This window comes from Bombus pyrosoma, linkage group LG15 (genome assembly GCF_014825855.1).
Source record: "Bombus pyrosoma isolate SC7728 linkage group LG15, ASM1482585v1, whole genome shotgun sequence".
NCBI classification, from domain to species: Eukaryota; Metazoa; Arthropoda; class Insecta; order Hymenoptera; family Apidae; genus Bombus; species Bombus pyrosoma.
The window spans coordinates 2,277,260-2,284,238 of record NC_057784.1 but is presented as its reverse complement, the minus strand read 5'-3'; the positions used below and the strand labels follow the sequence as shown (position 1 = coordinate 2,284,238).

The 6,979-nt window shown below is 41.1% G+C and overlaps 1 protein-coding gene across 2 annotated transcripts in view; it reads left to right on the top strand.

Moving 5' to 3' along the window:
• The window catches only part of LOC122575461 (alpha-1,6-mannosyl-glycoprotein 2-beta-N-acetylglucosaminyltransferase), a 42,344-nt gene that overhangs the window by 15,877 nt on the left and 19,488 nt on the right, over positions 1 to 6,979 (top strand). The window lies entirely within an intron of this gene.

Below are 6,979 nucleotides of genomic sequence, written 5' to 3'. Positions count from 1 at the left end.
TTATCATATAGCGTTTGTTAGGTCTTCCCATTCCGTTCTTCCGAGTATCTTGGTGATTTATGTTTCTTTTCGTTCTCATCGCGATCCGATTCCACGTACGCACACCCTTGCGCCGTTTCTAAACCTACGCACCAAGTATATGTACGTGCGTGTGTACACATCGGTGGTTGTTGTTCGCTGGAAAATCGCCTTAACGTGTCGATCCGAAGTAGAATCGAAACCGCGTAGCCACCGAGAGTTTTTTCTTTTTCCTTAACACGTTACGCGCTGGCGTCATCCGCCTCCGGGAGTCACTGTACAATCATCCGCCATCAGCACCCTCAACGTGTTAAACTGGTAAGCCGCTAAGCCATCGTTCCAGAGAAATATGTGTTCCGATGAAACGTCCGTCTGAAGAATAAAATATCCAAAGACCAAGATTCACACTCTCACGAGAATCTTTTGGGCTGGCAACCAAGCGATCGCGAACTTTGACATTAGCTTGTATTGACAAAATCAGCGATCATTTAGTTGCCAACCCAATATCACACGCACGTACAATGTGCATACACTAAACACGCGTTATATTTGACTATTTCGCCCTATCGAGTTTGTCAGAACGCGTATCCTTATAAGCAGACTGCGAATGTTCGCGCAATTTCACATTTTCACGAATACGCATAACTAAAGAAACGGAAGAAGATGGGCTTGTCTCTGCTCTCGAATCTACCCCGTGTATTTTATGTACTTTCGCCATAGTATGCATATCGTGTGCTGAAATTTGCAGAAAAATGCGCGGTCTGCTTACGAGTATGTGAATTTCAGTTTTCAGATGCTTGGTCCGTCCGAACGATAATTTGTGAGGCAGCGTGTCCGCTGTAATTCGTGTAATTGTTCTGCGCGGTTTCAACGACTAAGGTGAAAGAAGAGAAAGCTGGAAGCATCGGAGAAACAAGAGAGAAAAGTTGTGATATTAGCGTATTAATGGGCGGTGACTGAAAATAAAGGCAGACGGCGAGAAACTCGTAACGAGAAGAATCGAAGGCATCGAGGGGGAAAGACGAGGTATTCGCCGAGAGAACGCTATTAAGATTAAGATGCAAGGGGTGTGATAGAGGAATGGAAAAGCGGATAGTGGACGATGGGAATGCGGGCCGAGGTCGAAAGGAACGCCAAGCCTTCGTAGAATTCTCGATACGTGAACGCGTAGAAGCGTCGCTTTATTAAACCGGCTTTTATCACGTTCCAGAAACGGAGTCTGCAGTCTTTTTTCAGCCACGCGAGGCTCCAGAAAACGCGATCGATCGTTTTGTTGCGCCGTGGCGTTCGTGACACTCGGCTGAAAAATTCGTCCGCGTAGCTGTGAAATCGTAAATCTGCAAAGCAAGATAGAAGAAGATCAAACTCGTGCTCGTTCGGTATAAATTTAGAATAAAATTTAGTATAAACGATGATCGAGTAATCTGTTCGTAAATTCATTTACAACGATCGAACAAGCATTTTGGAGCCTTTCGTGGTGCTACGTCTTCGATTTGTAAAGAAATTTCGTCCGCGTCGAAGCAACGCGATTAGCAGGCAGATATTTGCACTTTGTTTCAACTTCGGGAGCATCCTGACCAGCGATGCACCGAACATTTGTTTCCGTCGCAGCGTGTTGTGGCGCGTGATTTCTACTGTTCTTCGATCCTCACCACCTCGAATGGAAACGAGCAACACCTTCCGTTGAACTGGCAACGGAAACACGAACGAACATAGAAGAGGAACGTTGGAGAAGGAACAGCATCATCGACGGAAAAGTTGCTCGTTGTTGCTTCAGCGAGGACGCAGCTTACGAAAGGTGGCGAGACTCGGTCGTTTGATAGCAACGGTGAACGACGCCGATTAAAGTGGCGTAGCTACCGTGCGAATCGCGCCTCCCGTGTTACCACCTGTGGAGCCGAACGAGAAAGCGATATAGAAATTCCAAGCAGGAAAGCGAGTTCACTTGTTGATTTTAGGAAACTCTAGGGAAAACGCGCACCAACTGCAACTTGTTGCTAAACCGGCACGCTTGCACGAGCAACTCGTTCGATCTTCTGCTGCTGCTGCTGCTGCTTCTCGGTCAATTCCTATTCGTCTCGACTGGTTTGCACGGTTGCTCGATTGGAGCGTCGACAACGGCCAAAGACATTTCGCACAGATAGAACGAAATAGAAAGCCTGTCCGCGACAGACGCCCCTCTGTCTGCCTATTCCTATCTACTGTGCGTAATTAATTCAAGAAGAACGGATAGCGACACCAGTAGAAGGCAGCGATACCGACGATCGTCTTTTACACAGATTCCTCGTTTTTCCCTTTAGCCTGTTCGTCGATCGTTTTCGTCGGACCAGCGGTTCTTAACATTTTGTTCACCACCGGAGTATTCTCATGAAGGGGGCACGCGGTTGTGTCGACTTCGAAGGATTCGAAATTCTTTTTGCGCTTTTTTTAAAGCTCGTAAAACGGTGTGATAGAGATGGTATTGCGAAATCCTGGAAAATGCCAATGTTTTATAACGCTGAATACGAATGCGTACTTTTATTTTAGGGAAAAATTAACTGAAGACATTACGCGCCTCTCTAGAAACTATGTTTTTCAACGCCGCAGCCACTAAATTTTCGAAACTCTGCACTCGATTAACTTGAAATTTTCGCGCACTATTCCGCTTAACGTTACATAGAACGTGGCGTGATATCTTTTTTCTTTTTGATATCTTAACTGGCAAGCGATTTTTAATACCCGAGAGATGTTGAAACGAGGTGACGTTCAGGACGTTGAAGCTTAAGCAACAGACGTTTTGTAGCTCCTATTTACGTTCTCCGATTCATTTCAAATCTTAGCATTGGAATAGCGACAGTCGTGTCTCGTTACTAAACCGCGGATTTTTATGCAAATTCATATTTTCCAGCGTACAATTGCACGAGTAGCGAACCTCGGTAGAAAGTCGTTTTACCTTGCAGGTATCATAGGGAGCACAATACTTTGGATAATTTTATCATATTATGTTCGATCCTGTTAAAGTAATACTATATAACGTTTTGTTAAATACAACATTTATTTACAACGGAATAACTATTTTATATATGTCGGGTTTAGCGTCAGGTTTAGGGGCGTGTAACGAATCTTCACTCGGACTAGCCATCGTACTTGTACAATAGAAATTATATTTACTGGTTTAAATATGATTTTTACAGAGTTTGACAAATAACCGTGGCGATTAGGCACTCGAGATGTTAAAGACAATGTTCTTAGGTTCAATTACGAATCCACGGTCAACCGGCTAACTCTTTGTTAGCACGAAGTAACGTTTGCTGTGACGCTCGGTATAATACTGCACGTAAAAACGATGTGGAAACTGTCCAAGGTGATCGCAAGAATAAAAGACCGATGGAAACTTTCCTCTCCTTACGATCGCGTTTGTTCGTTGCATATTGACCAACAAAATTCCAGCCGCCGTTGCTAGGCAGACCCGCATAGAGCTGACATTGCTCCTGCCCGCAGTTTGATTGTTAATACAACGTGTGTCCCATAATATCGGCACTTCTGTTACCATACCATGTGCCATAATATTGGCACTTCTCTGGTAGATAAAAACGACCATCTCGTGACCGTTCAGCGACCAGTTGTGTCAGCTTGAGCCCAAGCCCACTGTCACAAATCTCGGGCAAACATAATCGGATTGAATCGTAACAACTACTTCTAAGTTTTATTATTTAAGTACAGCTATAATAAATAGCCTAAAGTATTGGGAATCTTGCGAAAAATTTCAAAAGAAAGGCCCCGATGTCCTTTCATCTCCGACGTATATAACGTAATAACTTGAAATATCAACGAACAGCGCTCTATTCTATTGTACTTCTCAAACAGAAATGAATTTGTCTCATTGTACGTTCATTCATTCAACACGTCATACGCGATGCGCTCGTCTCATGGTGTTTTCCTTTTGTCCTCCTCTCTTTCATTCCTCGCTCCTACAATACTTATGTACATACATCTATTTTCTAACAAATCTTGCATTTTTAAGTTCCCTAAGTTGCGAATTTTTATTTCGCAGTTTAATCGTTATAGTGGTATCGAAATTTTTAAAAATTACGTATAACGTACGTAATACGTACTCACGTATCGTACGCACGTGTTGCATATTCGTAAAAAAGTTCTATGGTAAATGCATCTGGCGTGAGAAAGGTCGCGAGTGTGCATCAGACCAACTGTACAGTCGTCTCGTCCTGACTCGTTTCTTCTTCTCCAAACGCTCTCTCGTTCGTCTTCGCAATCTGTCGTCGGTAGGCGAAGGTCTCGATGCGATTCAAGCGACCCAAGTCAGGACATCAGGTTGACAGTAATCGTAAGAACGATGCCTCCGGATAACAATCTCGTCGAAATCCTAGATATCGCGGGATTACAGAAAAATTCACTTAACTGGTAATTGACGAAGAATTCGCCCATTTATTTATTTCTTCTCTCTTTTCTGTCTCATCTATTTCGTTTATTTATTTATTTATTTATTTATTTGATACCCTGCATCATCGTACACACGAGAACACGAAAGTGTAAGTGTAGTGTAAATGAAGTGTAAGAGAGCGAGCACTAATTTCAAGTTACGACTTTTCGAATTTCATACGAGTTGTCAGCGCGGATGCTTTAAGCTGCGTTTACATTGATGCGATAGCATTGCAGCGCTCTCGTTCCAGTAAGCAATCCAATCGAACGACAGGATCGAAAAGCTGGGTTTACGTTAGTCCAGTCGCTGGTTCCAGCGATTACGTTCCACGATGGTTTGACTGGAATTCGTCGATGTCTACTTTGTTCTAGATTTCTTTGAACCGTTTCGTCGAATGTGGTAGACTACGGTAGCAGTGGATTCGCGTAAAAATCGGATAAAACAGTAGATGTACGCCTCAGCCGGCATTGGATACTGAGCCACATTTAGATTCCAGTAACGCTGGAATGTCGCATTCTCGGTAACGGTGGGGATAAACGCTGGATTGAAAAGTAGACTTTCCGTGCAGTTGCTGGGCTGCATCGTTTATCGGAATGGTAACACGGTCGGCGAATTGATCGAGGATTTGAAAAAGTAAGGTTAGGTCCGCTATTCAAGACGAACAAATTATCGTTGTTTTTTATTTATTTGTTTATTCGCGTGGATAAAATTCCTTTGGTGTATACGATGCAGAGAAATGGGAGACATAGACGAAACATACGATATAAAAGTATAAAAATGGAAGAAAAAGTAAACGTAACACTTAGACGCATGTACCGACAAAGCTGGCGACCCAAGGACTGTTCAAAGCGTTAAGGCTATTTTTATAATTATGGAAAGTTCTGACTGCCGGTTTATTAATTTCAGAGGCGACGTATCATGGAAATTCTCAAGCAGTTTTCTTGTTGTTTCCTCGCCTTTATCTCTTCTATCCATCCTTGCGTCGAAAGCAAAGCAGAACTCGGCTTAACGATCTTTCGAAGACGTCGCGAGTAACGATTCGCCAGTAGCCAAAAACGTAGTAGTCCAGATCGAAGAAAAAAGTAACAAAAAGAAAGAAAAGAAGCAAAATAGCGAACGATAAGATAGACGTGATCATCGATAGGGAGGCCAATAGGGTTTCTCTAACGCAGCTTCAAGTATCGTCGACGAACAGGAACGTGGTTTTCTTCCTTCTGGCCAATATAAGAAGCAGTGCGTTCGTTCGCGCGTACCTGACCGCTAAAGGTGCATTTACACCAAACGAACAAGGATATTCGCTCGTCCGGTTTAGCTAGCGTAAACTCGTTGGGAACCATAACAATTTAGGTTTAAATTACTTAATTTGGAATTTTTCATTTACTTTAATTTTATATATATATATACCTAAATTAAATTACCTATATAATTATATTATAATGAATATAATAATAAATATAATTTATAGCGTAAATTACTATAGCCTAATACCTGTATCTGTTACCAAAGATTTGGGTACTAAATATTCTTCATTATTGTACTTATTGTTATTATCATAGTTGTTATTATATAGTTCTTATGATCTCAGAACATGTAGTTCCTTTTCTAAGATAATAATAAATCAATAAATGTAAAAATATTTCATTATTACGTATTTTTTAAAGATTAGTCATTTTGACCTGTTTTGGCAGAGATAGCTACCTCTCAAACGTCGGTAGTTCTAGTGTCAAGGGTTGATAATGTTAATTGAAGGATATTATATATGCTATTATTATTATGTAGAGGATGAATCAGTAAAAACTTGGAAATAACTCTTCGTTCTATGTATTGACGTACCATCGGCAAATGTTTGAAGTGAAATTTTTTTAATACTTCATATTTTTTTGGATATTGAGGCAACCTCGTGTCTCTCAAGCGACAAGAACGACGTAAACTCAAGAGAACCGTTTTTCATGCATTAAATTTGACAAATTAAAGTTAAGATACCTCTGTTAGATCGATGGCTTTTCGATATAAACAGGTCGATACTTTTACACAGAGAATGTTCAACCGGATCGACTAATGCCGTAAAAAATATACGATGCTGTTTAAAAAACTCAAGGTCACCTGGATATTTCGAAAGATGTGAGATATTGAAATATTAAAATCTACTCGTCGGATCGGGTACACTAAAATTTCATTTGAAATATTCTTTTACAAAATCAGTAGATAACGAATCATTTCGTGTAGCAATTTTTACTGACTTGCATACAATAATTTAAATAATAAAAATAAATAATTATAATTAATAAAATGAAACATAAGAAACTTCCAGTTCCAAGTACAAAGGTACAACATATTTCAATACCAATTAAATCATCGTCAAAGAGGAGACTCTGTCTGAGCCAACAGCTAGGAATAAGAAAGCTCGTGACTATAAGCGAGCAAATTCGTGGCCAGATATCCGGACACTACTGTACCACGTTACATTACAAGGAAGTACATCCCGAGCAACGGAACGAAACATCTCTCTGCTCACCTATAGAGATTCGTCTTGCCACGAAT